Below are 27627 nucleotides of genomic sequence, written 5' to 3' on the forward strand. Positions count from 1 at the left end.
TTCCATTACCATGACTTGGCAGCCTTCTGATAATTAAAATGACAGGATGATGAAGTGGGATGGGAGAGGGGGAAACTGGGGAGCTCCTGCACAAATCTATCCCAACTGGAGAGTTCTCGCCACTTTGACTTGAGTCATTAATTAGCATCCTTAGGGCTGAGTTCAGCCAAAGACAAATCTTGAACTATCATCTAAAGACAATGTTTCTCCTTCTGAGCCAATGGGATATGGTGAAGACTTTGCCAAAAGGTCTTGCCAAGATTCAGGTGTTGGGTCTCCCTGGTTTTCTCTAGTGTCACCATTCTAATTCCAGTTCCTTTAACACGCATATGATCTTTTGACCTTTCCATTGTTTCAGTTTTGAAATTAGTAACAGAACAAAAATGACTAATAATTCCTCCACTCAGAAGATGGACAAGTCTTTCTGCTCATTTTGTGCTGCATAAGGCTCCTTAGCTCTTTCTTCCATGATTTAGATGACAATGGGAAAAGCTTCCAGAAAGTTATTAGAAAGTGGAATAGTGAAATTCATAAAGATTTAGTACCAGCTTTTGAAAGAGAAAGAAAGTTTCCCATATAGGCTGAGTAGGAGGGATATTATAGAAATCACTGTTGAAGAAAAGAGAAAATTGTGAATAAAATATGGTCTACAGTTGCAGAGATTACCTTGAAGATGAAAAAGAAATCATGTTCTTCTGAATTAAGAACAAAAAAGGGAGCTTTCAGAAAGGAAAAAGAAACTTTTTTGGAAAAAGGAACTTTGAGTATACGAAATTGTTAGAGTGGTGTTTTAGTTTTCTATGCATGCTATGACAAATGGTCACAACCTTAATAACTGAAAATAACACAAATTTATTCCCTTATGCTTATGGAGCTGAAAAGTCTGGTCTGGGTCCCTTTGAGCTAATAGCATGGCAGGGCTGCATTTTTCTGGGAGCTTTAGGAGAAACTATGTTTCTTTGTTTTTTCCAACTTCTAAAAGTGTTCACATTCCTGGTTCATGGCCCCCTCCCTACATTTTCAAAGCCACAGCAACCAGTTGAGTTCTTCTCACATGAAGTCACTCTGACCCTTCTCTGCCTCCTTCTTCTGCATTTAAGGACGCTTGTTATTACCTTGACCTCACCTGAAAAATCCAGAATAATTTTCCTAAAGTCATTCTTCACAACCTTAACTCCATCTGCAACCTAATCTCCTCTTGCCATGTAATGTAACAAAGTCACAGACTTTGGAGATTAAGACATGGACATCTTTGGAAGATCATTATTCTGCTAACCACAGACAGGAAACTGAGGAAACTTGGGTAGAGTAACTTGTTTTTAATTAATGAAACTAAAGGCTTAATTATTTTCTCAAGTTGAGAAAAAAAGGGATAAGGCTGGGGCTATTTTCATTTTCAAGAATCTAAAAAAAAGCACACACCACCTGCAGCAACTTTGGCAGGCATTCACTGTCTAGCCTGACATGCTAGCATTAACTCTATACCCTGGTATAAAGACCACTTTGCTTACCTGTGATGGGTTAGTTCCTTATTTATACTTTCTCATTTAACACCTGTTTCTCCCTTAGACTGTAAACAACATAGTGGGGGTGGGAGGAGATTATGTCTATTTTGTTCACAGTTGTATCCCCTACATCTAGCATCCATTAATAGGCTCTAAGTGAGTATTTACTGACAAATCTAAATAAATCCTACTGGACAGTATGACATTTCCAGGCTTGTAAAATTAAAACGGTTTTACTTACAAGACTCAAGAACTTCCACAATCAGCTTAGAGCAGGGTTTCCAAGCCATATGGTTCAAAGACTTTCCTAAGCCCACCATGCTTGTGGTCTGCCTCCCCTTGGTCAACATATACTGTTCCAGATTAGTCCTGGGCAACTAAAGACTTACTAAGATGGTATTTATCTTCATACCTGGTGGCTCAATTTTCTTACCAGAATCCAAACCCCTGATTTCAAAGTCCTGGAATAGATTCTTTTTTTCTGACAACAGCTTGTCCCCAAGACAGAGATTATGTTTAATAGCTTTACTGAGGTTATAATTGAAATACAAAACACTGTATATCAGTTGTGTAAAGTATACCATATGATGAGTTCTGACAAACATATGCACCTTTATTTGGTGATAAACATATCCATCACCTCCAAAAGTCATCTTCTGCCCCTTTGGGTATTTTTCTGTTTTTGTTTTTTGTTGTTGTTTTTAGCTTTTGTTGTGATGAGAACACTTAATATGAGATCTACCCCCTTAATGCATTTTTAAATGCACAAGGCAATATTGTTAACTATAGGCATGATATTACACAGAAGATTTCATAGTGGGATCTCAGAGAGCAATGCTTTTCTTCTTCCAGAGTCTATAATTTGAGCCATGAGGTGCTCACTGCAGGGTTTATGGAGCAGCATCTTCCACAGGCCCTCCTGTCTCTTTTCTCCGGGTGAAGTCATCCTTGAAGGATCGAGGTCGCCCTGACTCCAGCATGCCTCTTGGGGACAATATTTAATCAACAACAGTCATTACCTCATATTAAATTCCAGCCACAATACTATGTGCAATCTGGTCATGACCCTTGCAATTCAAATTCCAGTGACTTGGATTACATCATTCTGAGCTACATAGTTTCTTCAGACATGAAGTTGACTCTTCTGACACAGTGAGATCGGGGAGCTTGCTAAGGATTGCTTTTCTACTTGGAGTGATAGATCTGTACTTACCTGTCCAGGTCTGTTTGTGCTTATCTAGAAAAATGAGACCATGAACATGGATTTGGAGTATAGTCTGTGATAATCCAAAGTAATAAAGGTGAATCAATCTTTAGTGATTTAACCTTCAGTCATATATTTTAAGAATTTAAGTAGCTTAAAATATTAAATACATAATGTTCATTTAATTTTGCTCATTAGAAGGTAACTCCATTCAGAACCCCATCAATTCTGATAAGAGATTCATGAGAGCCTATGAGTCTTAAAAGGAAGAACTTCATCAACCATTAAGGAGAAATAATGGTTTCTTATCTCACTCCCTACAACAGAGAAAATTCTAAATAAACTGAAGAACTAGACATAAAATTAAAGAATATAGAAAAATGGAACAAAATATTCGTCAAACATTTAAAAGAAATATCTACATGTGGATGTAACAAGAGAAGTTACAAAATAAAAGATTGAAAGTCTTTATCCACATAAAACACTTAAATACCTCTAACTTAAAAACATAATAGAAATGAAGGTCAACAACACATTGTAAGAAAGCATTGTTATACCAGAAAGGATGATTAATTTTTATATATAAAGGGCTAACATATTTTAGGAAGAAAGACAGCAAGATCTGATAGGAAAGAGAGCAAAAGATGAGAATACTCTTGGGACTCTTGGAACAGAGTTCTGCCCTTACTAATATTTCAGCCCCATGGAGAAAGAAAGGCTCAGATAGAGAAAACAGACGCAGAAAATAAAAGGAATGCTAAAATATACATGGGGCTTTTCTGATGACTCAGCATATAAAGAATCCATCTGCAATGCAGGAAGCATAGGAGGCCTAGGTTCAATTCCTGGGTTGGGAAGATCCTCTGGAGGAGGAATATGGCAACCTACTCCAGTATTTTAGCCTGAATGGCATAGAAAATAGTTTTGGAAATATTTGATATCATTTATAATACCACTGCTGATAAGAATTTGGTAAATAAGCCTTCTTATACACTGCAAATAGAGTCAAAATTGTTACCATTTTTTAAAAACCAGAATGTTCATTTATTAATTGACCATGAGAAATAGAACTGGCAGGAGGTTCAGATATTATTCTGACTTAGTACACCCTCCCTTTTAGGGGTTGGGGTTGTCTGAATTGTTACCATCTTTTTGGACAGAAATTTTTCAAATTATCTTAAGAATTCTAATGTATGAACTCTAAATTCATATTCTTCAGTTCTGTTATTATTTTTCTGGGCACTGAATCAAAAGAAAAGATTTTATGTCCAGGAAAAAATTACAGAGATTTTCACAACACCATTAGTGATCATCATGGGAGCAAAAGATTGGAAGAAACTTAAATGGCCAAATTATATAAAAATATGGTTCCTTACCTTCATGAAATATTAAACATCCATGAAAGATAATTTTCATGAAAAGTATTCTATTGAGCAAATATTTGAAATCTAAAATTATATAGACACTAAAATTAAAAGTTGTAATAAATTAGCCCTACCTAAACATGAAAATTTTAGCAGAAGTAGTGTTTTGATATCACCATTGTGGTAACATTATTGTTTATAATAATTCACTTGGTTCATAACTGTAAGATGGTTATACCTCCTGGCCTCCTGACTCTAGATTTAGCCATGTGACTTGGCTTTGGCCAGTGAAAATGTGGCTTCCCAGACAGCGTTAGTGGTAAAGAACCCACCTGCCAATGCAAGAGATATAAGAGACATGGGTTTGATCCCTGGGTCAGGAAGATCCCCTGGAGGAGGGCATGACAACCTACTTCAGTATTCTTGCCAAGAGAATCCCATGGACAGAGGAACCTGACAGACTACAGTCCATGGGGTCACAAAGAGCTGGACACAACTGAAGCGACTTAGCACAGTGAAATGTGAACAGACATGCATGCTCTCTATCCCAGGAGAAGCTCTGATGAAATTGCATCATTGGATCAGCCTTTTGCACTCTGTCCTCTGCCATGAGAACAACATGTCCCAAACAGGGACTGCTCCTTCAGCCTGCATCCCCTGTAATGTGATCCAGAAATCAGTGTATAATTATGAGTCGCTGAAGTTTTAAATTCTTTGACTCTTCAACAAAGGCTGATTAACATAGAAACTGTGTATTTATTTTTTAGAAGACTGCATTTTCAGAAATTTCTTAGTAATCATGTAATGATTTTCAAAGTTTCAAATATAAATAAGTACCTCTGCCTGAAACTTAAGAACAGCCCTAGAGGGAAATGAAAATTGCTATTTTCCAACAAAATGGAGGATCATGTCTAGATACCATGGGAAATTATAATGACTAGTCCTGAGGAATAAAAAAGAATTTCAGTTAGATTCAATAAATTTTTTTCACTCTTCAACTTAGTTTACTTTTTGCTTTTTTTTTTTGAAAACAAAAAGGAAAGCCGTTTGGGACAGAGAGAGGAGAATGAACTATGAAGATCCAGATTCGGAAACAATATCCTTCTAAAGTGCAATCTTTCCCTCCCTAGCTTGACCTTATTCTTTCCAACTAATGTTCTCATTATCTCAGAATAACAGGAACCAGCTCAGCTACTATTATGCCAGCAATGAGTGCAGTGGCTTTTCACATTGGCAAGGGTACCAACAGCAAAGACCCCTAATGTTGAAAGTACAGAATGGCCCTTAATAAGTAGCAACAAATAATACTCAAAATGTCCACTGGAGACAGTATTTTTCTCGTTCCAGAAATGAGTAAGAATCTGTCAATAAACTCACTATTGCCAATTACATATCTAAAATAGTGTATGAGAGATTTTATCTTAAGGGAAATAAAGAGATTTCTTTTAATGAAGGACAACCCAAGAGTCATACTTTGGCATTGGGTTCAGAAAAGACATTGAGAAGTGAACCACGAGTTCCTTGGCAAACATGAGAATATATAATTACTTCATCATCAGTTGATACTAATGAATATTGGACTGTATGTATTTACTTAACAAAATGTCATTTTGCATCTATTGAATCTCAAAGTACCAGGTGAAGAGTTAGACACGTATTCTGCTTTTCCAGAACCTTCAGAGACTAATGACCCTAGCCTTCATCAGCCATATAATCGAGTGGGGGAAAAATCACAACAGCGTGTAACTAGGGGAAAAAAAGGTTGCTATGGGAAAACATAGCAGAAGAAACTCAGTAAGAGTAAGAGTGAGTCCAGATCTGATTTTCAGAGAAAATAAAGATTAAGCTCCTTTTCAAAGGATCCATAGGAGTGACCCAGGGCAATAGGAGGATGAGGACACTATGATAGAGAAGGATCCTATAACCAAAAGTAGGGTCTGGCTGCTCGCAGCTCTAAAGGCAATAAAGAGGCAAGGTTGGTGGAAAGAAAAGTTTGCTTTATTTCTGATGCTGGCAATGAAGGGGAGAGAGGGTGGATTCCTGTCTAAAGACCAGTCCCCAGTACTGACAACAAGTGGGCAAGAGTTTTTATAGACAGAGGGAGGGTGCGACATGCAGAAACAGCACACGGAGCTCTGACAGTTACCTTCAAATTGGTCACGTGGTGATCTGACCAACATCATCTTGATTGTTTTAGAAACAGTTAATCTTCAGTTCCAGGTTGATTTGTCTCCGTTTCTTTGAGGCCGGTTCTCAGAATTGTGGCAGCGTATGTCATGGCTGCAACCTGGTCGTCATGTACCCCTTCTTCCACCTTGTCGGGGTTTCAGTATCTACAAAACAGCTCACAGGATATGGTTCAGAATACTATCTATAGCCCTTGAGAAGGAACTAAAAGTCCTTGACTAGTTCAGTGTTAGTGAGGGATGATCGAGAGAGCAGGCTGGATTGTTGGCAGAGTCTGGACCACTCATGTAAAGGAGTTGGGACTTTGTCATAAAAAGAATGGAATGCCAATCAAAAATTTCAGGCAGAAACATTATATGATCAGATTTGTGTCTCAGTGAGTTCACGTCAATTAATACGGCAGTAAGTGGACCATCACAGTAGAGTCCAGGGAAGAAATGATGCATCTAGAAGTGAAGGCAGGAAAGATGAAAAGTAGATGGATTCAAGATATATTTAAAGGACAGTATCAATTGCATTTATTGGAATCTACCAGCTCACTCCTCTTGCTTTGTCATTATGCTCCCCATTATCATGTTAAAATTTGGTTTCTCAGATACCCTTCTCACTGGGAGAAATGCCCCTCGCCCAGGGGACTGCTGTATTTAGACAAGTAAATTTCTTATTACCTGCTAATAAGTTATATTTCTGGTTAAACACTTCAGATTCTTGGGTGCTTATTTAGTAAATTTAAACCAGGATTCCCAAGTCTGATGAACTCTAGAACTCCAAAAAGACAGTCTGGCTCTGCAAGACCAAGAGTTTATTTCTTAGATTGGAAATTTGCCTAAGTCAGGCCATCATGTGAGTCCCCTAGGCAGGGGCTCTGCCACCCACACCGATATCACTGGGCACCATCCTTAAGCTTCTCATTGAGGCCTTGAGCCATTAATTAGTGCTGGTATCATATAGTTCAGAGAGTAACAGTAGTACCAGGAGATAAAGCAGCTGAATGTTAGAAACTTCATTAAAGTAGACCAATGATGAATTGAAGTTCCTCCAGATCTTGAATGCTTCCAGTCATAGTCCCATAACCATCAAGACTGCTGAGAAATGTCAACCACAAGCTGGGTCTAGAGAGGGGAAAATCTCACTAGGGCTTGTGCACAAGCTATCTTAAAAAGGAAGATTTATGCCATCTCAACATCAGACCCTGATGCTGAACATCAGACCCTGATGTAGGGAAAAACTAAAGACAGGAAGAGAAGGGGATGACAGAGGATGAGATGGCTGGATGGCATTACTGACTCAATGGACATGAGTTTGAGCAAATCTGGGAGATGTTGAAGGACAGGGAAGCCTGCCTGCTGAGTTTCAGTCCATGGTGTCACAAAGAGTTGGACACAACTTAGAAACTGTAAAACAACAATGCCATTCCAAGGCCTCAATGCAAACAGATTCATAAGCAAATTTTATCATCCTTTAATCATTTTACTTTTTTATTTTGCAAGTAGCAATGTCATTTGAGATAATCCGTGAATAATTGTTCAAGACTTGCTTTCAATCACTTACTGTTACATGTATTTCCTCATGATTGGCTGAGTGGATCAAAATACAAATCCATCTAAATTAGTAACTCTTAGGACTTACCTGGTGGTCCAGTGGTTAAGAACCCATGCTGCCAATGGGTTTGATTCCTGGTTGGGGAACTAAGATCCCACATGCCACATTGCCAAAAAGATTATAAATAAATAAGTAACTCCCATTATACTCAATGCATTATGAATGTTTCCTTCATACTATTTTTATCATTTCCAGTTATATATTTGTCAAATAACTTTCTTTAATACTCATTTATTCCCCTAGGCTTATTTTGCTCATTACTGTACTCCCAATGTCTGGTATCTGGTAAGCACTCAATAAATCTGTATTGGTTAGTTGGTTGGGTGATTGATTGCATGGGTTAGAAAGTTAGATTATATGACTATAAAAGTCTGTGGTTTTATGATAGTCCATATTTCTGCAGATAAAGATTTCTGTGCAGTTTAGATGATCCTGATGGATTTTATCCTGCTTCCCCACAGTGAGAAATATACTGTGAATAAAGCAAAAGCTCTGAGAAGTTAAATAGTTTTCTGCAGATCACACCATCATGGTTCATCAACTCTGGAGCTGGCCTAGCTCCATGGCTTACTAAGCACATGACCATGAACAAGTCACCTAAAGTCTCTGTGTGCCAGCTTTCTCATTCATAACTTGAGGATAACTGAAGTCCTTCCTACCTTATGGGATTTTTCTAGGATGTAAAGTCTTTGGAGAGTGTTTGGCACACAGGAAGTGCTACATATATGTGAGTTATTATTATACATAATTGAGAATGATCTTGTCTTTCTGATGCCTAGGATCTTGATTCCAACTTGCTATTCAACACAGGTAAAAGGTCACTTTCTGTGCTAGCCAGGAGTCTAGATCTCGAGGATGCAAAACCAATTTAGAGAGAATTGAAGGGAATGAAGTCCAGGAAAGAAAAATAAGTCAGAAAACAGGTATCATCATGACATTATGATAAATATTGCTGCTGAACAAACATCCAAGTGCTCCAGGAGTATAGATAGCAAAATGACCAATTCTGTTGGAGGCGGGATGAGGACGACTTCATGGAAAAGGTGCCATTTCAGTTGGGCCATGAAGGATGAATGAGTTAGGTGGGTACAGCAGATTCATACTTAAGATACCCCCTCTTCTCTAAAAACAGAAACTTATGTTTTCAAAAATCTCAGAGGGATCCCTGATCATTGAGGTGAACAGATCTCCTCTGGCCTAGTCCCGTGGGATATATCTGGATTGATTTAAACCAGTCCTAGTATTATCTGTCCTTTTAGCCATCAAAGGGTTCAATCTATCACATTAGATGTGTGGAAAAGCAACCCTTCCTGAGCTAAGCAGATAGCACCTTACAATTAGAAGGCGACTGTTTGCTTTTCCCTTCCTCCATCTGGCTGGTACATAGATACAATGCTTGGAAGGAGACCCAGCAGAGGTAAAAGTCAACGGGCCGCAGAGGAGGGAGCAGGCAGGTGGAAGGGGCCTTTGTCCCCATCCTCTAGTTAAATCACCAGAGCAGGCTGGAACGCCCTGCCTGTAGTCTTGCAGAAAAATACACCCTGAGTTGTTTAAACCACTGTGGTCAAGGGTCAAGTTCTCTGTTACTTAACAGCTGAAAGCATTCCTAACACAAAGAAGCAAAATTAGAGATGTATTTCAAGCAAAGCAATGTCTGTGCTCCAATATTTTAGCTACCTGATGCAAAGAGCTGGCTCATTAGCAAAGACCCTGATGCTGGGAAAGATTGAAGGCAGGAGGAGGAGGAGATGACAGAGGATGAGACAGTTGTATGGCATCACCGATTCAATGCACATGAGTTTGAGAAACTCTGAGAGATAGTGAAGGACAGGGAAACCTGGCGATCTGCAGTCTATGGGGTTGGAAAGAGTCGGACACGACTGAGCGACTGAACAACAGTGTCTATGCAGAGGGTCTGTTTTGCCAACAGGTAGAACAAGAGCTTAGAAAGGCAGGAGTGAACATGCATCATAGAAGAGAGAAGAGATTGTGACACAGCAGGAAATGAGGCTAAAAGTGAAAGCCCCTGGATATTTTGTGTTTGAATTTGGTTTGTTGTATCTTATTGATAATTACAAGCCAACAGGGAAATGTACGCAGTTAAGTGACATGCTCAACATTGCTTCCCAGGTGGCTCAGTGGTAAAGAACCTGCCCGCCAAGCCGGAGACCCTGGTTTGATCCCTGGGTTGGGAAGATCCCCTGGAGAAGGAAATGGCAACCCACTCCAGTCTTCTTGCCTGGGAAATCCCATGGACAGAGGAGCCTGGTAAGCTACAGTCAAGGAGTCGAAAAGAGTCAAACACAACTTACAGATTAAACCATCACCACCAAGCTTCTGTAGGACGCTCAACCTGACAAAGTCACAATATTCTCACCCATACAGTGTTCTCAATAATATAACTATTTTAGGTTATTTAAAATACAGTTGCATGTCACTTATATGCCAGGAAGTTCCTAAGTGCTTTACAAATACCGCTAAATTTAATCTCCATGTTAAACCTATAAGTACTATTACCATCCCTGTTCTATAGTATTGCCTCATTTGTTATTATATATTGTTGTGGGAATTAATTGAAAACAATTAATTGGAAAATGATTAACACAGTGTCTGACATGTTGAAAACACTCCATAGGAAACTAACTTCTGCTACTGCTTCCTTTTTTTTTTTCCTGTTGAAATTGTTACAGTGAAATTTCTTTTCTTTTTTCCTTACACTTCCAGTGGTAAATAGTAGTACAGAAACCTCATATTTCTTTTATTTCTTTGTCTCTAAGATGAGATGGTCAGGTTTATTGCTGGATAAATTATGTACAGTAAATTTCACCCTTTAAATGATTGATGAGTTTAGACAAAAGTGTATTGTCGTATCTCCATCACCACTTTGTCACTTATTTCTACCACCTCCAAAAGTTCCCTCTTGTTTGTCTACAAATCAGTACTCTCCCCAGTCTCAGCCCCAGCAAGCACTGATCTGATTTCTTTCCCCTTTTTAGTTTTTTTCTTTTACAAAATATTATATAAATGGAACCATACAGTGTGGATTATTTTGTTCTGACTTTTTTCACTTGGCAGAATGCTTTTGAGGTGTTGTTGCATTATGTGCAGTTCATTCTTTTTATGGCTAGTATTATTCTAATATATAAATGTACAAGTCCTTTATTAAATAAATTGCTTTCAAATATTTTCTCCTAGTCCGTAACTAATCCTCGGAGAAGGCAATGGCAACCCACTCCAGTACTCTTGCCTGGAAAATCCCATGGATGGAGGAAGCTGGTGGGCTGCAGTCCATGGGGTCGCGAAGAGTCAGACACGACTGAGCGACTTCACTTTCACTTTTCACTTTCATGCATTGGAGAAGGAAATGGCAACCCACTCCAGTGTTCATGCCTGGAGAATCCCAGGGACTGCGGAGCCTGATGGGCTGACGTCTGTGGGGTCGCACAGAGTCGGACACGAGTGAAGCGACTTAGCAGCAGCAGCAGCAGTAACTAATCCTACTCTCTCCTCAGAATTTCTTTCGAAGAGCAATAATATTTTAAATTAATTAATTAATTTTAATTGGAGGCTAATTACCTTACAATATTGTGGTGGTTTTTGCCATACATTGACATGAATCAGCCATGGGTGCACACACGTTCCCCAATCCTGAACCACCCTCTCACTTCCATCCCCACCCCATCCCTCTGGGTTGTCCCAGAGCACCAGCTTTGAGTGCCTTGCTTCAACTTCAATGCCCTGCATCGAACTTGCACTGGTCATCTATTTTACATAATGTTATATACATGTTTCAATGTTATTCTCACAAATCGTCCCACCCTCGCCTTCTCCCCCAGAGTCCCAAAGTCTGTTCTTTACATCTGTGTCTCTTCTGCTGTCTTCCTTATAGGGTTGTCATTACCGTCAGACCCCACTGTTCATGGGATTTCCCAGGCAAGGATATTGGAGTGGGTTGCCATTTCCTTTTCTAAGGGACCTTCCCAACCCAGGGACTGAACATATGTTTCCTCCATTGGCTGGCATTGTAGGCATACTCTTTACCACTAAGCCATGGATAATTTGTGTTTTGTAGTTTACTTCTTTGTAACTCTAGGTCATAAGATTTTCTTCTATGTTGTTTTATAGAAGGATTATGGCTTTATGGAATACATCCATGACAGTGATAAATTTTGAGTTGTATTTTTTAAAGGCATGAAACACGGGTTAAAATTTATTATTCTGCATATGAATGTCAAATCATCCAATGCAGGAGATACAAGAGACACAAATCAAATCATTTAAATCATTAATCATTTCTTTAGTTAGACTATCTTTCCTGTGTTGAATTACCTCCATATCTTTGTTGAAAGTTCATCATCTGTATACGTGTAAGTTAATTTTTGAACTCTATTCAGGTTCATGGATTTATATATTTTTCCAGTCTGTCTTAATTACTATCAGTTCAGTTCAGTTCAGTTGCTCAGTCGTGTCCAACTCTTTGCGACCTCATGAATCGCAGCACGCCAGGCCTCCCTGTCCATCACCAACTCCTGGAGTTTACTCAGACTCATGTCATAATTACCATAGCTTAATGTAAATTTCAAAATCAGATCACGGGAGGGTCCTTAACTTTATCTTTTCCCCAAATTTAGCTACTTTAGTTCTTTTGATTTTCCATGCAAATAAATCTTATAGAAAGTTTGTCAATTTTTAGAAATGAATATGCTGGTATTTTGATTGGGATTGTGATGGCATACATAAACCTATAGATCGATTAGGGGAGAATTGGCATTTAAGCAAATTTAAGTTTTCTGGCATGTGAAATGGCATATTTCTCCATTATTTAGAACTTCTTTGATTTTACTTAGGTAGATTTGTTTTATTAATATTTTATGTCTTACACATATATTGGTAAGTTTTTCTCTAAATATTTCCTGACTTAATGCTACTATAAATGGTGTAGATTTTTAAACTTTAATTTTTAATTGCTTGTTGCTACTATATAGGCAAACAATTGATTTTCATATTTATCGTCTGTCCTGTGAATTTGTTAAACTCATTTATTAATTCCAGAGGCACTTTTGTAGATGCTTTGGATTATTTATATAGATGACCACATCATGTGCAAATAAAGATATATGTTTGTTTATTTCCAGTGTGTATCCTTTTATTTTTACCGCTTCCCAGGTGGTGCTAGTGGTAAAGAATCTGCCTGCCAATTCAGGAGATACAAGAGACACAAGTTCAATCCCTGGGTCAGGAAGATTCCCTGGAATAAAAAGCATTCTTGCCTGGAAAATTCGACGGACAGAAGAGCCTGGCAAACAGTTGGATGCAACTGAGCACATCGTTTTATTTATTGTCTTTTGTTTTACTTCACTGACTAAGACTTCCAAAAAATATGAGTAGAAGTGATGAGAATGGGTACCCTTGCCTTGTTCCTTATCTGAGAGGAGAAGCATTCAGACTTCCACCATTAAGTCTGATGTTAGCTGTCACTTTTCATGGATAAAGTTTATTAGCTTCCAGAAGTTTCCTACCGTTTCTGGTTTAGTGAGAACTTTGATGATGAATGCATGTTGCATCTTGTCAAATTATTTTTCTGTATCTATTGAGCTGAGCACATGGTTTTGCTTTCATAGTCAGTTAAAATGGTGAATTATATGGATCTGGGGATGTTGAAACAACCTCACAATCCGTGGATAAACCCCAATTATTCATGAAACACTATCCTTTTTATAGCTAGCAGGATTCAGTCTGTTAGCATTTTGTTAAGGCTTTTTTTTTTTTTTTTTAATCTGTGTTCTATTTTCTGGAAGAGTTTGTGTAGCATATGTATTATTTCTTCCTTAAGCATTTGGTAGAATTCACCAGTGAAGCCATCTGGGCCTGCAGTTTTCTTTATGGGAAGATTTTTAACTACAAATTCAATTATTTCAGTAGATATAATGCTATTCAGGTTATCTGTTACTTCTTGGGTGAGCTTTGGAAATTTATGTCTTTCCAGGATTTTGTACATTGCATAACAAATTTATTGGCATAAAGTTGCTTGTAATATTTGTTTGCTAGACTTTGATGTATGTAAAATCTGTAGTGATGGTCCCTCTTTGTTCCTAATCTAGTGATTTGTTTTTCTCCCTCTTTTTCTTAACCAGTCAGACTAGATCTTTATCAAATGAGTTGTGCTTTTAAAAATAACCAACTTTTGAATTCATTGCTTTTTCTTTATTCAGTTCAGCTCAGTTGCTCAGTCATGCCTTTCTCTTTGTGACCTCATGGACTGTAGCATGCCAGGCTTCCATGTCCATCACTAACTCTTGGAGCTTGCTCAAACTCGAGTCCGTCAAGTTGGTGATGCCATCCAACCATCCCATCCTCTGTCTTTATTAGATTATTGCTTTTTCATTTTGTTGATTTTTGCTCTAACATTGTTAATTTTCTTCCTTCTTGCTTTGTGCTTAATTTTGTCTTCTTTTTCTAGTTTTTAAGGTGAATATTTTTTCCTTCATTTAATAACTTTCTTATTTTCTAATATAAACATCTGTGCTGTGAGATGTGCAAGTTGCTTCAGTCATGTCTGACTCTGTGACGCTATGGATTGTACCCCACTAGGCTCCTCTGTCTGTGAGATTTTCCAGGCAAGAATACTGGAGTGGGTTGCCATTTCCTCCTCCAGGGGATCTTCCTGACCCCGGGACTGAACTTGTGTCTCTTAGGTCTCCTGCATTGGCAGGTGGGGTCTCTTACCACTAGTGGACATGGGAAGCCCACTTTGAAAGAAAGAATATAAACATTTGATGCCATAAATTTCCCTCTAGGCACTGCTTTAGCATCTAAAGCATCTCACAAATTTTATATGATCTATTTCATTTTCATTCAATACAAACGAACTTCTAAGTACCTTCTGGTTTCTTCTTTGATCCTTGGGTTATTAGAAATGTGTTTACTTTTAAACATTTTGGAATTTTTCCAGGTATCTTTCTGTTCTAATTTAATCTTATTATGGTCATAAGACATACCTATTTTTTGTGATTTCAATCATTTAAATTTGTTGAAATTTGTTTCATGATCCAGAAATTTGCTACATGTTCCATGTGCATTTTATTTTTTTAATTTTTAATTTTATTTTTTAAATTGTTATAGGAAATTTTATTGAAGCAAAATGTATCCAAACATTATCATCTCCACATTAATCAATATTAAAAATGAGTGCAATATTTTACACCCCTTCTTTTTTACTCTATCTTCAAAATCCGGTACATATTTTGCACTTACATACATCTCAATTCAGAAGCCAATTTTTGTGTTAGTTTTGGCTGTACAACAAGTGAATCGGCTATATGTGCACATACATCCCCTCACTCTCGGACCTCCTTCCCACCCCACCTTCATTCCCACTGTTTTAGGTCAACAGAGAGCCCTGAGCTAGGCTCCCAGGGCTATAGAGCAGCTTCCCACTAGCTTTCTATTTTACACATGATAGTGTAATCATGTCATGTCTTCTGTTGAGAGTAGGAGTAGAATAGTTAACTATTCTAAATGACAATTAAGTATAGTTGATTGATAGTGATTTTTTGATTTTCCATATATTTGCTGATTTTTTTAAACCTCTCTTTCTATCATTTGCTGAAAGATCAGTTGTGAAGTCACCAAGTTAATTGTTGATTTAACTGCTTCTTTTTTCACTATCAGTTTCTGCTCATACCTTTTGAAGCTCTAAGGACAAACACATTAAGATTGTTATGTCTTCTTGATGAATTGATATACTGTAATGTATCTCTGCATCCTGGCTATATCCTGTGTTCTGAAGTCCAGTTTGTCTCATATTAACATATTTATTCCAGCTTTCTCATAGTTTTTCCATGCTATGTAGGTTGTCTTTTCTCTTTTAACATCTACATCTATCTATTTAAATTGGATTTTCCTGTAGACACATATAATTGAGTCTTGCATTTAGATTCAATTTGATAATCTTTGTCTTTTAATCAGGATGTTTAGACCACCTAAATTTAGCATAATGATGACTATAATTGGATTTAAATCCATCCTCTTTACAGTCGTTTTCTATTTGTTTCATCTATTCTTTGTTCCTTTTCCCCTTTGTTTCCTATCTTCTTTTGAACTAATCCAATATTTCTTAGGCCATTTCATCTTCTCCATGGCTTATTAGTTATACTTTCTTTTTTTGGTGGTAGCTCTAGGGCAGTGATTCTCGAATGGGCAGTTTTTTCCTCCTGGGTATATATGTCAATGTCTAGAGATACCTTCTGTTTTTATGACTCAATGGAACTTTTGCTGGTATCTACCTGGTACAGGTCAAGGATTTTGCTAGTGTGAAAGTGTTAGTTGCTCAGCTGTGTCCAGCTCTGTGTGATCCCATGGCCTGTAGCCCACCAGGCTCCTCTGCCCATGGGATTCTCCAGACAAGAATACAGGAATGGGTTGCCATGTAGGGGATTTTTTGACCTAGGTATCAAACCTCGGTCTCCTGCACTGCAAGTAGATTCTTTTCCATCTGAGCCACCAGGGAATTTGCTAAACATCCTATAATGATAGGATGTAACCACAAAAGGTAGTCACATCAAAAGTGTCAGTGTTCGTCTGGGAGGCTCCATGTGACTTCACATTTCTCTCATTTTTTCACACAACCCCACAACTCTCTGTCACAGCTGGATCTTCTCTCATGTTTCACTGAGCAAAGAGAGGCCATCAAACACAGAGGCCCTCCCCTTCCTTCCACCAGAGTGTCACAACTCACATTCTGCATCCTCCTTGGTGGATGTTCTCCCATCAATTCCTATTCCCCGACAAGCACTCAGCACACATCCTCACTATCTGAAGGGCTCTGCTCCCTCAGTGAAGCACACACTCTTGCATCATCAATCAATTTCCATTAGGTCATTTTTCATCAGCACACTTGTAGGCTCTAATATCTCCCTTCTAAAAGCAAACCAATAAATCTCTGTTGACCTCCCATCACCCGATCAGCAAGCACCACAGAGGTGTCCATATCACCATATCACCATAAGGTTGCTCCTTATCACCACTGGCCATCTCTACTCTCTGGAATGGTTCCTCCACTTCCAGTTTCATCTTATATGACTCTTACGCCATCCCTGACCACTCTGTCAAACATAGGTCACCCTCTCTTAGTTTCTTTCTCAAAATATTAATTCCTTCAGACCACTTATTACTACACATTTTCTCTGTGTGTTTTTTTAACAGTGGGCTGTTTGCTCCCTCACCAGAATGTATACTTCGTACATACAGAAATCATGTCCAACATGCCCAGTTTTGTATTACCTATGAACAGCAATAGAACTTGGCATACAGTAGAGGCTCAAATATCCCAGGATGACTGGCTGACTATACAGACAAATAAATTAATGGGACAGTGCCATAGAAAATGGGCTTCCCAGGTGGCACTGGTAGTAAAGAATCTGCCTGCCAATGCAGGAGATGCAAAAGACGCAGGTTAGATTCCCAAGTCGGGAAGATCCTTTGGAGTAGGAAATGGTACCTGTCTCCCGTATTCTTGCCTGAAAAATTCCATGGGCAGAGGAGCCTAGTGGGCTACAGTTCATGGGGCCGCAAAGAGTCAGACGTGACTGAGCGACCCAGCACAGCACATAGGTAGACAGGGAGGATTAAATTCACTATTTCCCAAGCATAGCTACAAATCCTTCATAAGTCTCTAATTTCCAATTTTAAGAATTCAAAACTAGATGATTCACAGTGTCCCAGTTCTCTGTGAGGTGCATTTGCTTTTTATTTTCTGTATAGAGTTGCAGTCTATAAAAAAGGAAATAATTTTATAAAATATATGGCATTATCATTTCAAACTGGCTACAGTTTAACTTTTTTAAGATCCCCATTTAACTGTAAGTTTGATTTCTATGTCTGTGAGTCCATTTCTCTTTTGTATTATTTTTTAAATACCACATACAGATGATATCATACAATATTTGTCTTTCTCTGTCTGATTTACTTCACTTAGTATGATAATCTCCAGGTCCATCCATATTACTACAAGCAGAATTTTTTTTCAGGGTTGAATTACACTCTATGTTTGTTGGTGGTGGTTTAGTTGCTAAGTTGTGTCCAACTCGTGACTCCATGGACTGTGGCCCACTAGGCTTCTCTGTCCATGGGATTTCCCAGGCAAGAATACTCGAGTGTGTTGCCATTTCCTTCTCCAGGAGCTCTTCCCAACCCAGGGATTGAACCTGCATCTCCTACATTGCAGGCAGATTCTTTACCATTGAGCTACTAGGGAAGCCCCACTCTATGGTTAACAAAGGTGGAAAGAAGGTAAATAAGGGACAAATTAGGAGTATGGGATACAAACTACTGCACATAAAATAGATTAAAAACAAAGATTTACTTATAGCACAGGGAACTATACTCAATATCTAATAATAACATAGAACAGAAAACAATATGAAAATACATATACATATATACCTGAATCACTTTGTTGTACATCTGAAACTAACACAATATTGTAAACCCACTGTACTTCAATAACAAATTTTTAAAAGATCCCCCCTTACCATTTCTTGCAGTTTTCAAAGAGCACTACCATAAATTCAAAAGAGCTTTATGTTTCACAGAAAACACATGCTTCCTTTTTTCTGTATTTCATTTGCCATCCTCGGTGATAACCACTAGAGTATTTTTATAAAAATCAAAGTCTCTCCAATCACTTTTCTGGTCTTATATGCACAGTGGTGTCACACACCATTGTGACATCACAGCACTTTGTCATGAAGGCATTTGTGATGCTGTGAGCAGTTTAGAGCATCTGGTCTTTCATTTAGCTTTAGCATAGCCCAGTGATGGGCTTTTCCACTTTAGATGTTATCAAAGCTTTGATATTGAAACTATTCTTAGAAGTGGGGGATTGTCTTCATAACTATGTGATGTTAAACAGAAGCATTTCAAAAGGAGAAGAAATTTTCCAAAAATCTAAAATCACTCAGTGCTTCCACTGCTGGAAATACCAGGAAAGCAGAAACACTCCTTCAATCTTCCTACTAATCACCCTCTGATCTTTGGGTTGCAGTAAAAATCCCACAGCAGGCAAATGTAGGATGGCACAAATTCCTGTGAAAAACACTCAATTGTTCAGCCGTCTTAACAAGATTTCAATCTCAGCTTCATTATCTGACAGATGTCTAGAAAACTGGGTTCTAGTTATTTTAATAGTTTTGCAGACAAAATCATCAAGGTGCAGGGGAAATTGTTGGCACCAAAACTATCTCTGTTTTTATTTTACATTAAGAAAATTAATTGGAGGATAATTGTTTTACAATGTTGTATTTGTTTCTGCCATACAACGATGTGAATCAGCCATAAGGATACATATAGCCCCTCCCTCTTGAACCTCTCTCCAACCCTCCCTCCACCCCATCCCACCCCTCTAGGTCATCACAGAGCACTGAGTGAGCTCCTTGTGTTATATAGCAACTTCCCACTAGCTATCTATTTTACATATGGTGATGTATGTTTCAAAGCTACTCTCTCAGTTCTTCCCACCCTCTCCTCCCCACCCACCCAACCCCCGTGTCCACAGTCTGTTCTCTATGTCTGCATCTCTATCCTTGCCCTGCAAATAGGTTCATCAGGATCATTTTTTATTTCCCATTTGTATAGCTCAATTTTTTTATTTGAAATGCTCTTCTATCCCAAGAGAATCCAATTATTAATTTCTTTGAGCACCACAATGTTTAAGCAGTGAACTGGGGCAATGCTACTGTTTGATTAGTGGTTTTCAAGAGACCAAAGTTACCAAAAGGGCAATGTTCATTGTTTTAGGAGGAAGATGTACCCTTGTTCTAATAATGTATGATATGTATTTTAACTGGACTTCATTTTCTACTGTCACTCCAGTGTTCTTTGCCTTTGGGAAATATTTTGAATTTTGAGTGTCATAATAGCATATTGTGACTGGTGAAAATGTTAACAACTCATGTCAAAGGATGCTTGCTGGTTTCCTCCAAAGAAGCTTAGAAAAATCTGAGAAATGTTGAACCTAGTGCTTTTAGCAATGCGAGACTCTAAGAAGAAGAGATCTTTGGATTATTTTAAAAAGAATTTTGGAAAGTAACTGATGACTTTCTCAAGGAGAAATGTATTCCCCTGTAATAATTAGGGAAATCTTGAACATCCAATTCTATGTGGCATTCCCCCCCCCCTCCCAAACTTACTGAGGTACATGATTTGGTCAGGGAGGAAGGAATTTTCCTTTAATCTTCTAGGTTCTTCTGACTGGTCTGAGAATTGAATTGACATGAACAAGAGGAAATCAAACAAAAATTTAATAATATGTAGACATGGGATATGAGTTTGAGCAAACTCTGGGAGATAGTAAAGGACAGAGGAGTCTGGTGTGCTGCAGTTCATGGGGTGGCAAACAGCTGGTCACAACTTAGGAACTGAACAACAAGACATGGGAAAGACTCAGGAACTGAGCAAAATGGTCACAAAAATGGCCAGAGCCTTCATCTTGAATATGGTGTTTGACTAAAGACGAAGGGAATGTTGGGGGTAGAGGGTTGGGACTACAAAGGGGAGGAAGGCCATTCACATGGAGACGGAAAAGCAACGGTCTGATAAACACATATCTGCTGGGCCTTCAGAGACAAGGAGACACCGAGAGGACTCTGATCTCCAGGCCCTGTCAGTTTCCTCTATCACACTTAACCCACCTTCTCTGAAGATATCTCCGGCAACACTTCTAGTAATATTTAACGAATAGGCCTTCTACCTAAATTCCTTTAGGCGAATGTTGTTGTTTTCCAGTCACTAAGTCATGTCCGACTCTTTGTGACCCCATGGACTGTAGCATGCCAGGCTCTTCTATCCTCCACTATCTCCCAGAGCTTGCTCAAATTCATGTCCATTGAGTCGGTGATGCTATCTAACCATTTCATCCTCTCCCCCTTCTCCTCCTCCTCTCAATCTTTCCCAGCATCAGGGTCTTTTCTAATGAGTCAGCTCTTCACATCAGGTAGTCAAAACATCAGAGCTTCAGCTTCAGCATCAGTCCTTCCAGTGAATATTCAGGGTTGATTTCCTTTAGGATTGATCTCCCTGTTGTCCAAGGGATTATCAAGAGTCTTCTCCAGCACCACAATTCGAAAGCAGTTATGAAGTCAAAAGTTCTTCCCAAGCCTTTTGGGCCTTAATTGTTTTCAGCTTGAAATAATTTGTATCCCAAAGAGACACATTTTGGGGGGACAAATTTTATTCCCCTATAATATACGTGTGACAAATTACTGGCTTCACTACCCTTTACAATGAGTCATTTTAAACATGGTGAAGCTAACTAATTAACAGAGGCCTAAATGTCAAGCTGCCTTTTCTATGATGATGGTCATAGAACTACATAAGAATTGATAATTTCAAAAGTATTTTTTACACATTAACATGATTATTTCAATATTAAAGTCTCTGACATAGGAGAAATATAATTTTGTGTTTGTGCCTAGTGCTAAAAAACACATGTTCTCTAAAGATAGTTGAATCCTGATTGTTTTAATTTATAGTCTTCTGTGTGTGTGTTAGTCACTCAGCCATGTCCAACTCTTTGTGAACCCATGGTTTGCAGCCAGCCAGGCTTCTCTGTCCATGGAATTATCCAGGCAAGAATACTGGAGTGGGTTGCCATTTCCTTCTCCAGAGGATCTTCCCAACCCAGGGATAGAACCCAAGTCTCCTGCACTGCCGGCAGAGTTTTTACCATCTGAGCTACATGGAAGCCTGACAGTGTATTATTGATGTGAAAAACCTGTCAATGAAGTTGGTATTCGCTTACTTTCCCTGGAGTTCTTGAAGTCCAACAATCTTTAAATAGACCACCCAAGTTGTAGAATGACAAGATTTAATTTTTTATGGCTGAGTAATATTTGTGTGTGTGTGTGTGTGTGTGTATCACATTTTTTTTATCTCTTCATCTATCAATGGACACTTGTGAAGCTTCCATCTCTTGGCTATTGTAAATAATGCTTCAGTGGACATAGGGGTGTGTCTATCTTTTCAAATTAGTGTTTTCAGGTTTCTAAAGACATTTCAAAAGTGGAATTTCTAGATCAGATGGCAGTTCTATTTTTAATTTTTTGAGGACTCTTCATACTGTTTTCCATAGTGTCTACACGTATTTATATTGCTACCAACAGGGCACAAGTTTTCCCTTTTCTCACACTCACCAACACTTGTTATTTTCTTTTTGATAATAATCGTTTTGACATGTGAGATGATATCTCATTGTGGTTTTGATTTGCTTTTACCTCATGATTTGTGATTTTGAGATCTTTTTGTGCATCTATTGACCATCTGTGTGTCTTTCTTAGGAAAATGTCTATACAGATCTTCTGTCTATTTTTTAATCAAGTTGCTTGGTTGTTTTTTTTTTTTGATGTTGAGTTTTATGAGCACTTTGCATGTTTCATATATTAATCCCTATTGAATGTATCATTTGCAAACATCTTCTCCCATTTTGTTAATAGTTTCCTTCCCTGTGCAAAAGCTTTTTAGTTTGATATAGTCCCATCTGTTTATTATTGTTTTTGTTTCCCTTGCCTGATATTGAAAAAAAAGTATTTCTAAGCCTAATGTCAAAGAGTATACCACCTAATTTTCTTCTAGAAATTTTATGGTTTCAGGTTTTATGGTTACATTTAAGTCCTTAAGCCATTTTGAATTTATTTTTGTATATGTGTGAGAAAGTAGTCTTGTTTTACCAACACTATTGAAGGGGCTGTCTCTTCCCCACTGTATATTCTTGCCTTCTTTGTTGTAGATTAATTACCCATGTAAGTGTAGTTTCATTTCTGGGCTCTTTATCCTGTTGCATTGATTGATATATCTGTTTTTGTGCCAGGGCCACACTGTTTTGATTACTGTGGATATGTGTTATAGTTTGAAATCAGGGAGCATGATACCTCCAGCTTCGTTCTTCTTTCTCAAGATTGTCTTACTATTTGAAGTCTTTTGTGTTTCTATACATATTTTGCAATTGTTAGTTCTAGTTCTGTGAAATATACCATCAATATTTTGAAAGAGGCTGTGTTGAATGTGTAGATTCCTTTGGGTGGTATGACATTTCAACAATATTAATTCTTCCAATCCATGAGCATGGTATATTTTTATGTTCACGTTATCTTCAGCTTCTTTCATCAGAGTTTTATAGTTTTCTGAGTACAGGCCTTTTACCTCTTTAGTTAGATTTATTCCTAGATATTTTGTTCTTTTTGATGTGATTATAATGGACTTAGAGCATATTATGGTGAGTGAAACGTCAGACAAAGAAATAAAAATCCTGTATGACTTCACTTACATGTGGACTCTTAACAAAACAAAACAAATGAACAAAGATAAACAAAGTGATAGAGAACAAACAGGTGGTTGCCAGAAGAAGTGAAAGGTTGTTGGGGGTCAGACAGAATTAGATGAGAGAGATTAAGAGGTACAAGCTTCAAGTTATAAAATAAATGGGTCATGAGGACATAACGTACAGGGTAGGGAATATAGTCAATAATTATGTAAATCTTTATATGGTTATAGATTGTAAATAGATTTATCATGGTGATTATCTGGAAATATATAGAAATAACAAATCACTCTGCTGTGTCACAGGAACTAACATAGTCTTATAGGTCAATTATACTTCAAAAACAAACAAATGAACTCACAGAAAAAGAAACTAAAACCTGAACCACACACCTAGGCTGGTCATGAATTCCTAACTCTTTTAACTGTATGGGATGTGCGTTAAGCCGCTTCAGTCATGTCTGACTCTGTGATGCAATGGACTGTAGTCTGCCAGACTCCTTGGTCCATTGGATTTTCCAGGCAAGAACACTGGAGTGGGCTGCCATGCCCTCCTCCAGGGGACCTTCCCAATCCAGAGGTCAAACCCTATTGGCAGGCAAGTTCTTTACCACTGAGCAACCTGGGAAGCTCAACTGTACATAATAATAAATATTTACTATTGTTTTAAGCTGCTAGGTTTGGGGTACTTTTTTTACACAGCAACAGATAGCTAATACAAGTGCTTATAATGTGAAACTCCATTTTATCTTAGCCATCAATTGCTCAAATTTCCCCAACAACATTCTATCTTGAAGAAATTCACAGAATCCAGCTTTAACTGACATTCTTCCTCAAGATTAGATTTGGGTTAAACATTTTGTCAAGAATAGTACATCAGTAACACCTTATTCCCAACTATCTATCTTGCTTATCCATTAGGAATCAGATTAAATATTGCTTCTCTAGTGTTAGAATTTCTCTTTGTTATACTCTAACATGGAGAAGGAAATAGGAACCCATTCAAGTAATTTGCCTGGAAAATTCCATGGACAGAGGAATCTGGTGGGCTACAGTCCAAGGTGTCGCAGAGTTGGACACAACTAAGCAACTAAACAACAAACAACAACATACTATCTCATACAACATGGCTTCTTTCTCAAAGTGCTTTCCCCAATCACACTATCCTAAACGCAAATCTTCGGTTAATGTCTGTTATCCCCAGAGCATAAGTACTCTGCAAGATCAGGGACTACATCTCTATTTTATTCAGTTTTAGTACTGATCTTGGGAAAGAGTGAATTCTCAACAAATAGTTGTTGAATCAATACACTCATGAATAAAGTCATTGAGTTATATCTACTTTATCCAGCTATTCATATATGCATATTAATTTTACCTCGAATCCATTGGATGCCTGATATATATTGGGCCTGTGTTAGGCATTTTTAAATAGCTATAATTCAATGAAATATGCAATGTTCATTTATTAATCTGTTCATTCAAATTATTTTTGAATGTCTATAAAGTGTAATATTTTGCATTAGGGACTTAGACTACTGGCTAGTTGGTACAATTATGAACTTCAAACCCTTTAAGCAATAAAATGAGCCATGATTTCTTTAATATGTTTTAAAGAACTCAAGGAGAAGATATATATATATCTATAATATTGGTCAGAAACAATGATATTCCAAAAATGTGTGATCTTATTTCCTCTGCTAATCTAACTCCAAAGAGAGAGAGCATAAGCATTCTACTCTTTTTCTACAATATTTGGGGGATTTTGGAAAGGATTTCCTTCTTCAATTTATGGCAAAATTTATTTGTTTGGTTTAGCAAAAATGTTTATGAATTTTATGATAGAAGTCTCTATGCACAGATGGTCAGAAAAACGAAAGAGATGAACGAGGATAGTTCAATGGAAGGAACTGAAATTGCTAAGTTGGGAAGGGTTTGTATTTGCTGCCAAATGAAGCAGAGAAGCAAATACATCAATGCAGGAGCACATTTATCAACTTAGCACATGCTTGTTGTGTGCCTACATCCCACTTGACTGTTCTGAGCATCCCCACTCAGTGAAATTGGCTGGAACCTCTTTATCTGTTTATTTTTGGGTGTGAAAATCTGTGCCCCGTGCTCAAAAGTTCCTCTGGGTATACCAATCATATCAATTACCAAGCAAAAACAAAGGACAACGGAAACAAGACAGCAAATGACAAAAGACCCAGATCCTCTTCGTCTCAGGTGCTGCTTGCAATCAATATGGCGGAACTAAAGATGAACATGAAGGTCAGCCATCTGGCCAAGACTCTGCCCTCAGAGGACGTTTCCTGATTTTCTTTTCTCCTTGCATTCATGCAAGCAGTGGGACAGGTAAGGCAAGTCACAGATATCAACAGAAAGATTCACTGAGGGGGAACACGGTTCAAATAAAAGAGGCAAAATGTTTATAATATGCTAAGCACCATTTTACTGTATGGGTGCGTGCATATTTCTCTTTTTTGACACCACACACATATCAACTGTACACAACACACACATACACATATTCAACCATGTATCACAGCCTAGTTAGTGAGATGGCACGCAAAGCAAAAAATCGAAAGAAGCTGCTTCTGAGCTTAATAAAACTGAAATATAATATTAAACCTCTTATGTCCTAAATCCTTTTCAAATAACAAAAATGATAAATTCATCTCAGGGTACCCATGTTTGACTACTGGATATAGTTTAAAAAGAGAGAGAGAAATGTAGACATGTCAGGTATAAAGTTGATAAGTAAAGCCAGATAGAAGCTTCGATTATTCTTGGTTGACACCTTAGAAAAAACATTTTATTTACCAAACTCTATAAACCAGGGTCAACAGCCATTAAATTTATAAAAAAATTTTTGTTGTACCTAGCTATTGTTCACTCATGTTGGAGTGGGATAAAAAACTTAAGTGAAATAAAGAGCATTGGGAAGTTCATCTCCAGAACCACACAGGAATTTCTAGAGACGAGTAATTGCTAGTCTGGCTTTTGTTTTTCTCTCTTTTACCTTATGGGTGGAACTCCAAAGTATAATCTATCCTTTTTTTTAAAAAAAAAGGAAATATCTGGTGTTCTGTATGTATTAAACTCAATAGTGTAATGCATTCCACTTGAATTTTTGTCTCCTTTCTAATAGACTGTAATCCTGGAATCCTTAGGTCAAAATTGTAGCCAAGAAGCAGACAGGCCTAATGTGTGGCATTTCCATTATGACAACTAACATATATTATTGTCTTTTAGAGAAATTCGCTGAGAATATTATAATATTATTTGCATTTTTTAACCTTATCCTTTGACTCAGGTAATTGGTTAATTATGACGTATGATGGATGGATTTAATACAGATTCTCATCTGATTTCCATACCAAGCACACAGTATAATGCTATTTCAAGAGTCTGAGAAGAATGACATCTTGAAACATAAAACAATAATTTTCAGTTGTCATTTAAAAAATGATGCATTGTGCCATCACTCACTGCCAGTCTCCACCATTTAAAAATATTTACCTCTTATGAAGGAAAAATTCAAGCATATGCAGACATAGTGGGAGAGTATAATAAACCCTCATGTACTTATTACCCAACCAGCTCCAGCAATGATCAACTTTCTACCTTTTTATTTCATCTATACTTTCAACCCACTCCCTACATCCTGAGACTATTATTTTGTTTTTTTCAATTTATAGCTTGACTACTTGGTATCCTCTCTGGATGGAGTGGATATATGTCTTCTACTCTTATAAATAGGAATGCAAGCATTTTTGTATGTACAGACATCGAGGATTTGTCATGATCTATCTTCCCCAGTGACACTAGTGGTAAAGGATCTGCCTGCCAATGCAGGAAACACAAGAGATGTGGGTTTCATCCCTGGGTCAGGAAGATCCCCTGGAGTAGGAAATGGCAACCCACTCCATTGTTATTGCCTGGAGAATTCCATGGACAGAGGAGTCTGGCAGGCTATAGTCCATGGGGTCGCAAAGTGTTGGACACAACTGAACACTCACAGATACACAGCTTTAATAGACAACTGGCCTGGCAGTGCAAATTCTGCCAAAGAGAAGACCAGCAAATAACAATTCTGAAACAATCATTGTTTTTTGACCAGTTTTTAGCCTGCCCAGAATTTCTTTTTCTGGGAACACAATTACTTTCTTCTTTGCAGAGCCTTTTTGTTGTGATTATAATGGAGGCAACTCTGTCCTGCCCAGGAGGGATCACGTGGTCCAGGCTGTCCAGGTAACTCCATTCCTGAGGTAGTTAGAAATCAGGATCACATGACATGTGAGCCCTCCCAGGGCAGAGGTTCTTCCGCTTCCTCTGAGATTATGAACTATTAGGGCTGTGTGAACCTGAAGTTAGAGGTCATCAGAAAGAGAGAGAGCCTGAAAACAAAGCAACACAAAAGAAAGACAGGAAGAGGCCACGATAGACAGAG

The 27627-nt window shown here is 38.0% G+C and overlaps 1 long non-coding RNA gene across 1 annotated transcript; it reads right to left on the reverse strand.

The window, feature by feature from the left end:
* Positions 1–6049: 6049 nt before the first annotated feature.
* Positions 6050–18560, reverse strand: LOC139038458 (uncharacterized). The gene is made up of 2 exons (XR_011491458.1): positions 18395–18560; positions 6050–6706 (listed from the first exon to the last, which is right to left on the reverse strand). It is a non-coding gene; the product is annotated as an uncharacterized lncRNA (long non-coding RNA).
* Between the last annotated feature and the right edge of the window lie 9067 nt (positions 18561–27627).

Source organism: Odocoileus virginianus, chromosome 15 (assembly GCF_023699985.2).
Source record: "Odocoileus virginianus isolate 20LAN1187 ecotype Illinois chromosome 15, Ovbor_1.2, whole genome shotgun sequence".
Taxonomy (NCBI): Eukaryota; Metazoa; Chordata; class Mammalia; order Artiodactyla; family Cervidae; genus Odocoileus; species Odocoileus virginianus.